General features: G+C 51.2%; 1 long non-coding RNA gene across 1 annotated transcript; it reads left to right on the forward strand.

The window, feature by feature from the left end:
• The first annotated feature begins 2193 nt into the window (after nt 1–2193).
• Nucleotides 2194–4370, forward strand: LOC140193835 (uncharacterized). The gene is made up of 2 exons (XR_011884958.1): nt 2194–2524; nt 4156–4370. It is a non-coding gene; the product is annotated as an uncharacterized lncRNA (long non-coding RNA).
• The last annotated feature ends 3696 nt before the right edge of the window (nt 4371–8066 follow it).

The following is an 8066-nucleotide window of genomic DNA, read 5'->3' on the forward strand; positions in this document are numbered from 1 at the left end:
AATGCGAATATACAAGGCACGATTAGCAAGTTTACTGATGAAACTAACTGAGGGGGCCTTGTTGACAGTGAAGCGGGTTACAATAGATTATCATCAGTTAGGGAGCTAGTCTGAGGATGGGGCAAACGCATTTTAGCTTCGATAAGTGTTGGGTGGTGGACTTAGGACGGGGTAGGACCAATAAGGCGCTGATTCAGGTGTGGTGGGAGAACCAGGTCACAGTGCACTGAAGGCAGCTGTACAGGTATTCAGGGTGGTGAAGAAATCACTTAGCCCACTGGCCTTCCATCAGTCAGGACAGGGAGCAGTGATACAAGTCCTGGTCAGGACGCACTTGGAGTATTGGGACCCTGGTGTAGGAAAGACATTGTCAGACTGGAAAGGCTGCAGAACAGATTTACAAGGATGCACCCTGGAAGAGAAGGCCTGAGGGCTGGTTCTTTTATTCCTTGGGTATGGATAAGGTGGACGGACGCAGTCTTTCCCTCAGGGTCTGGGGAGCCCAAACCTAGAGGGCACAGGGACACAAGGGGAGGGACTGAAGAGGGATCAGAGAGGTGACAGTTTCTTTACACACAGAAAGACCCAGCACCAGCTGCCAGAGAAGGTGACCCGAATGCAAGTGGGGAAAATGAGTACAATTACAAGACTTAACCAGAATTTGGATAGCTGTATCTTGGTGGATCAAAGGCGTCTGGGACTATAGCAGGGAGCGTACTGTGATCAGAAGGGACCGGTGGGCTCGATGGGCCTGGTGCTGATGGCTCTGCGACTCTACGATGTCACCCCTGCACTCTCGCAACCCCCGTGACCTGTCAGCTGGCGGGGAGGGCTGCCAGTCTGGAACGAGAGGGCTGAGGTTCCTACCTGGGGGGTGGTAGCGGTCCCCAAGGCACCCGTCCCAGGCACTGTCACTGTCGTCATCATCGTCCGAGTACGCCTGCACGAGCTGCAGGCCCGTAGCTCTGCCCCGGTTCACCAGCTGGACCTGACCCCTGGGGAGAGACGGGGTGGGAGCACCTCAGGATGGAGGGTCAGCACTGAGTGGCGAGTGTTGGAATAGGGCGAGAAATGCCCCGTAAATCTGCAGCAGCGCCTGGGAGCCTTCCCGTACGCTGGCACCTGTTAGCACCCAGCGGTGCCCATCCTCTCTGCAGGACTCATCATCCGCATCTCAGTGGGAACAGGACCCCTGGGTGAGCCTCTGCCAGTCTGACCCCTCCCCATCCAACGTTCTGCTCTCAAGAGTACAATACTCACTCTCCAGAGCCCAACGGTGAGGCAATCTCTCCCTGGCACCCGAGGGTGAGGCACTCTTTCCCCGGCACCCGAGGGTGAGGCCCACCCTCCCCGGCACCCGAGGGTGAGGCGCCCTCTCCCCGGCACCCGAGGGTGAGGCCCACCCTCCCCGGCACCCGAGGGTGAGGCGCCCTCTCCCCGGCGCCCGAGGGTGAGGCGTTCTCTCCCCAGCACCCAAGGGTGAGGCCCTCTCTCCCCAGCACCCAAGGGTGAGGCACTCTCTCCCTTGCACTCAAAGCGAAAGTACTCACTCACACGCACCCAAGGATGAGGCAATCTCTCCTCTGCACCCAAGGGATTTCCATGGACTACCCAGAACCCATACCCAGGCACCGATGGGTGTCACTGGTTGACACTAGGGGGCGGGACTAACGCCTACGCTGCACCCGGGCGGCGGGACAGGCCACCCCTCCTCGCCCCTGCACCCAAGGGTGCCCGGTCTACCTGCGTAGGAGGTGGGCCAGGACCTGAGCCAGGTTGGAGTCCTGCTGCTCATCTCTGTGTCGCCTTCTGTCCCCCGCCGACGCCGGGGCGGAGCCGAAACCAGAACCGGAGCTGGAGCTCCGAGAGCCCATCCGTTGCTATGGGGACCCCGGCTCGGGGTCCGCGGTGGTTGTTGTTGTTGTTGTTGTTGACCGGGACACAGGAAGCAGCCAGATGGGGGCGGAGTCCCGATCCGATGACGTAACCAACGGGGGAACGGGGTTTGGGGAAGTGACCAATCGGCGAACAATATGGCCAGCCCCATTCCGCACGTACTCGTCCCCCACCAATCACTGGCCTCGGCTCCCACGTGGGGAGGTCGGCACCAGTAAACCAATCAGCTTTCGCCTAGCCCCCCCTTCCAGGATTTGCCCCGCCCCCCCTCCGCGCTTAATGGCCCTCTGTCACTTGACGCGCGGAAAGAGGAAAGAAGGGTTAGGAACAACCAATCAGCGCTTCGCTCACAGTTGCCGCGCCAGCCGAACGCCCAATGAGGCGCTTGTGCTCCGCCTTGCCGATTGGCCGGTGGAGGGGGGGGAACGCTATCGCGACCAATCCCGGCTCGAGGCCGCTCGTGAACGTAGAGGAGGCCGAGCGAATGGGCGCCGTCTCTACGCCGAGACGAACGGCGGACCGGTGGTGCGCTGACATCCGAGGGAGAGAGTTACCTCCCTCCGCCGCCGAGCGCCGCCTTCCCCCGCAGTCGCCTCATTCTCGGTCCGCCAAGTCCTCACTGACACAGGTAAACACTGGCGCCATTGGCATACGGAGTAAGCGTCACAGCTCATTAGCTCCGTCAGACCCGCCCCCTGATCCGTGCGTGCTGGATGCGTCATGACGTCACGCCCAATGTCATCGGAGTGTTGGCGCTGCTCGACCCGCCGGGTCTTTCCTCTGATTCTTGCTTCACTGGCAGATGGCCAACAGTTGAGCGGGTGGCGGGATTAAATCATTAATTCCTCTCTCCCTGCAATCGCTCCATTAACTCTTCCTCTCTCCTCTCCCAACCAATCATTCCCTCCACCAACCATCCTGTCTTCTGTCAACTCTCCCTCCCTTTACCGACCGACCCTTCACTCCTGCACCAACTTTCAACCCCTCCTCTGTCTCTCCCTTCAGGCAGCCCCTTCCTCCACCGACTCCCCCAGCAGTTTCTGTTCAGATTTTGGATCTCTCCCTTCCCTTTCCAGCACCCACCTCCATTAAACAGAAGAATACCCAACAAGAGCATAGTCATAGTCATACTTTATTGATCCTGGGGGAAATTGGTTATCGTTATCGTTACAGTTGCACCATAAATAAATAGTAATAAAACTATAAATAGTTAAATAGTAATATGTAAATTATGCCAGGAAATAAGTCCAGGACCAGCCTATTGGCTCAGGGTGTCTGTCCCTCCAAGAGAGGAGTTGTAAAGTTTGATGGCCACAGGCAGGAATGACTTCCTATGACGCTCTGTGTTGCATCTCGGTGGAGTGAGTCTCTTGGCTGAATGTACTCCTGTGCCCAACCAGTACATTATGTAGTGGATAGCGGACATTGTCCAAGATGGCATGCAACTTGGACAGCATCCTCTTTTCAGACACCACCGTCAGAGAGTCCAGTTCCATCCCCACAACATCACTGGCCTTACGAATGAGCAGGGGTTGGGGACACCGCCCCACCATTTCATGTGGACATCCGCCTCTTCTGTTCTAATTTTCAATTGGCCTCAATTCCCTGATCTCTGAAATATGTACTTCCCTCCATCTTCTCTCCTTCCAATGATCCTCCCTGAGGTAGAGCATTCCAAATATTCACCCCTCCACCCTGTCCCTGCAAGAAGTCCCTAAGCACTTAAGTTGTATATGACTGCCCATAAGCTCCTCAGTCGAAGGGACTTCAACATGTACCCTTCTCTGGGTCTGGTAACTGTTCAATATGGACACTCCAAACTCCAAAGGGATACAGATCCTTTTGGGGCTTCCCAGCAGTCGCTTGTTTGTGGGGAGCGAGTGTGAGGTTTGAGTACAGGAGATGGGGTGCTGTGTTGAAGTTGTACAAGTCATTGGTGAGGCCTAGTTTGGAGTATTGTGTGCAGTTTTGGTCACCTTCCTACAGGAAAGATGTAAATAAGGTTGAAAGTGTACAGAGACAATTTACAAGGATGTTGCCAGATGAGGAGAGATTGAGTAGGTTATTCCATAGAACATAGAAGTGTAACACCCTGGGAAAGGTTTCACTGCTAATGTAATGGTCTTTCTGTAGCAGCAATGTTTGGGTTATGGTTAGAGGTAACGGATACTTTGGAATGTGAGGCATTCAATGAGGGGAGTGTGTTTTTGTGTTGTGTGCTTGACATCAAGCTGATCTGGGTCCTTTGTTTGGTGGAAGATGGAGAGAGAAGATGCCAGAAAGAGGTGGACTTGGACTGGGGCTGGGAGTCGATGAAGCCCAGGGAAATCGATGGAGGATTGGCGAAAGGGAAACCGTGAGCTCCAACATGTGCTTATTAGACTGTTTCATTAAAATGGGCCCTTTTCTTTCTGTTTTTCTTTACTAACCCTTTAGTCAAATTAAGAATTATAAAACTAAATAATTTAATTGTATATGGTGTACTGTCTGTTATTTCACGGTACTGATTTGTGACGGCGTTTCACATCACACAGCATCCACACAAACAGGAGGTTTTTTCACCTCAGATTCACACGTTTGGCGGGGCCAGAGTTTCTCTTCCCTAGACTTACGATGCCGACGGAACCCAGGGGTTACAGAAGATTGAGGGGAGATTTGATCGAGATATACAAAGTTGTGAGGGGTACAGATAGGGTAAATGCAAGCAGGCTTTTTCCACTGAGGTTGGGTGGGACTACAACCAGAGGTCATGGGTTAAGGCAACATGAGGGGAAATGTCCTCACTCAGAGGGTGGTGAGGGTGTGGAATGAGCTGTCAGCACAAGTGGCGCATGCGAGCTGAATTTCAACATTTAAGCAAAGTTTGGATGGGAGGGGTATGGGCTGGGTGCAGGTCAATGGCAGTAGGCGGTTTAAAATGGTTTCAGCATGGACTAGAGAGGCCGAATGGCCTGTTTCCGTGCTGTATTCTCTATGACTGTGATTTTGAAAAACGAATTAGGCCTTTTGGAACTTTTCAGTGACATGGGATATCACGGTTTATCAGGAACTTGGCAGAGGCCTTTAAAAGTGAGCTTGAGGTGGACCATTAAGCATTGTTGGGGTGGAGAGAGTTAGACTAGAGAGCAGAGGCAGAGTTTCCAGCAAGTTTCTTTCCTCCTTTGTCTAGAGTAGCGGGAAGGGGTCCAGAGACAGTGGTGTGATCTTCATGTCAGATGTGGGAGATCTGTGAGACCTCCAGTCTCCCTGATAACCACATTGGCATGAAGTGCGTCGAGCTGCAGCTCCTTACAGACCCACGTTAGGGAACTGAAGCTGCGGCTCAGTCAAGAGACTGCAGAGGTGATAGATAGAAGCTGCGGGGAGGTAGTTAGTCCAAAGTTACAGGAGGCAAGTATCCGAGTGACTGTCAGGAGAGGGAAGGGGAATAGACAGACAATGCAGAGTACTAAGTGGTTGTTCCCCTCAATAGCAGGATACCGTTGTGGGGGGAGGATGGAGGGCTGGTGTGCTGAAAGCTACAGCGACCAGCTCTGTGGCTCAGAAGGGAAGGGAGAGAAGTGGAGAGCGGTGGGGGTAGAAGGGTTCAGTCGTTAGGGAAGCAGACAGCAGATTCCTGTTGATGTGAAAGAGACTCCCAGGTGCCGGGGTCGGGACGTCCTGGGTCAGGTCCACAACATGCTAAAGGGGGAGGGTGACAATCATGGTACACATTGACACCAGTGACGTGGGTAGGTAAAGGGCTGAGGTACTGAAGAAACAATATCAGAGGCTGAAAAGAAAGACCTCAGGGGTAGTAATCTCGGATGTGCCACAGAAGGTAAAGATAAGGTGATTTGGCAGATGAATATGCGGTTGAAGAATTGGTGCGGGAGACAGGGTCTCAGGTTTGTGGATCATTGGGATCTCTTCTGGGGAAGATATGACCAGTACAAATAAGACGGGCTACGCCTGAACTTGAGACGGTCTAATATCCTTGTGGGCAGGTTTTCTAGAGATGTTGGAGAGGATTTAAACTCATTTGACAGGGATGGGAACTGGAGTGATAGGTCTGAGGATGGGGTAGTTGGTACACAGGTAGATGCAGCGTGTAGCGGCTGTGAGGTGGGGCAAAATTGTAATCAGTGGGATGGTTTGAAGTTTGACTTTTTTAATGCAAGTAGTATCAGGTGATAGATCCTGGGCCAATACATGGAACTACAGTGTTGTGGCCATCATGGAGACTTGGCTGTCACAAGGGATGTTCCAGGGTTCGGACGTTTCAAAGGGGAGAGGATGAGGCCGCGCAAAACAAGCTGGATTTGCTCCAGCATATTGATGTTCAAAAAGAGGGCACACTAGAACCTTTGAAAATATTAGGATCGCTAAGTCCCCAGGACCGGACAGAATATACTCCAGGTCACTACAGGAAATGAGGGAAAAATTGTTGCATCTTTGGCAATGATCTTTGCGTCCTCACTGGCCACTGGAGTCGTACCAGACGATTGGAGGTGGCAAATGTTATTCCTTTGTTCAAGAAAGGGAGTAAGGATAACCCCGAGTATTATAGACCAGTGAGACTGACTTTATTGCAGAAAATTCTCAGAGGAGGGATTTACGAGAAATTGGAGAAACTTAGTCTGATTAAAGATAGTCAGCATGGCTTTGTGAGGGGCAGGTCATGCCTCAAGAACCTGACTGAATTCTGTGACGGTGTGAGAAAGCCCATTGGTGAAGGTAGAGCAGTGGATGTGGTGGATATGGATTTTAGTAAGGCATCTGACAAGATTCCACATGGTAGGCTCATTCCTGGAGGCATGCGATCTGGAGAAACCTGGCTGTGTGGATTCAGAATTCGCTTGCCATAAAAGGCAGAGGATGGTCGTGGATGGAGGGTATTCTGTCTGGAGGTCGGTGACCAGCGGTGTTCCGCAGTGATCTGTTCTGGGACAGAACTCCCCTTTGTGATTTTTATAAATGATTTGGATGAGGAAGTGGAAGGGTGCATTAGTGAGTGAGTTTGCAGATGACTCAAAGGTTGGTGGTGTTGTGAATAGTGTCGAAATTTGTCAACAGGACATTGAGAAGAGGCAGAGCTGGGCTGAGAAATGGCAGATGCATTTAATCCAGAAAAATATTAAGTGATTCACTCTGGAAGGTAGAAAATGAAGGGAGAATATGGGGTAAATGGTAGGATACCTAGCAGTGTGGGGGAACAGAGGAATGTTGGGTGTTGGCTTTTATTATTCGGCAGATTGAATTCAAGCACCTTAAGGCATTGTAGCAGCTCTGCAAAACCCTGCTCAGACAATATTTGGCATATTGTGGTGTGTTCTGGTTGCATCATTACAGGAAGTATGTGGAAGCTTTAGAGAGGCTGCAAAGGAGATTTGGCAGGATGTTGTCTGGATTAGAGAGCATTTGTGAGAATAGGCTTTGGCGAGCTAGGGCTTTTCTCTTTGGAGTAAAGGTAGATGAGAAGTGACAACAAAGGTGTGCACGATGTAAAGAGATATTCAGTAAATAGTATGGACAGCTAGCGACACACATCAAAGTTGCTGGTGAACGCAGCAGGCCAGGCAGCATCTCTAGGAAGAGGTACAGTCGATGTTTCAGGCCGAGACCCTTCGTCAGGACTTTGATGTGTGTTGCTTGAATTTCCAGCATCTGCAGAATTCCTGTTGTTTGCGTTTTTAAAATGGACAGCTAGCATCTTTTTTCCCCAGAGTGGAAATGGCTAAGACGAAGGCAAGTTCAATATGAGCATTCATTTTGAGAGGACTAGAATATAAAAGAAAGGATATCATGCTGAGGTTTTATAGTCGTAGGCATAGTCTTACTTTATTGATCCCGGGGGAAATTGGTTTTCGTTACAGTTGCACCACAAATAATAAATAGAAATAGAACCATAAATACTTAAATAGTAATATGTAAATTATGCCAGTAAATTATGAAATAAGTCTAGGACCAGCCTATTGGCTCAGGGTGTCTGACCCTCCAAGGGAGGAGTTGTAAAATTTGATGGCCACAGGCAGGAATGACTTCCTATGACGCTCTGTGCTGCATCTCGGGGGAATGAGTCTCTGGCTGAATGTACTCCTGTGCCCACCCAGTACATTATGTAGTGGATGGGAGACATTGTCCAAGATGGCATGCAACTTAGACAGCATCCTCTTTTCAGACACCACCGT

Source organism: Mobula birostris, unplaced genomic scaffold, assembly GCF_030028105.1.
Source record: "Mobula birostris isolate sMobBir1 unplaced genomic scaffold, sMobBir1.hap1 scaffold_912, whole genome shotgun sequence".
NCBI classification, from domain to species: domain Eukaryota; kingdom Metazoa; phylum Chordata; class Chondrichthyes; order Myliobatiformes; family Myliobatidae; genus Mobula; species Mobula birostris.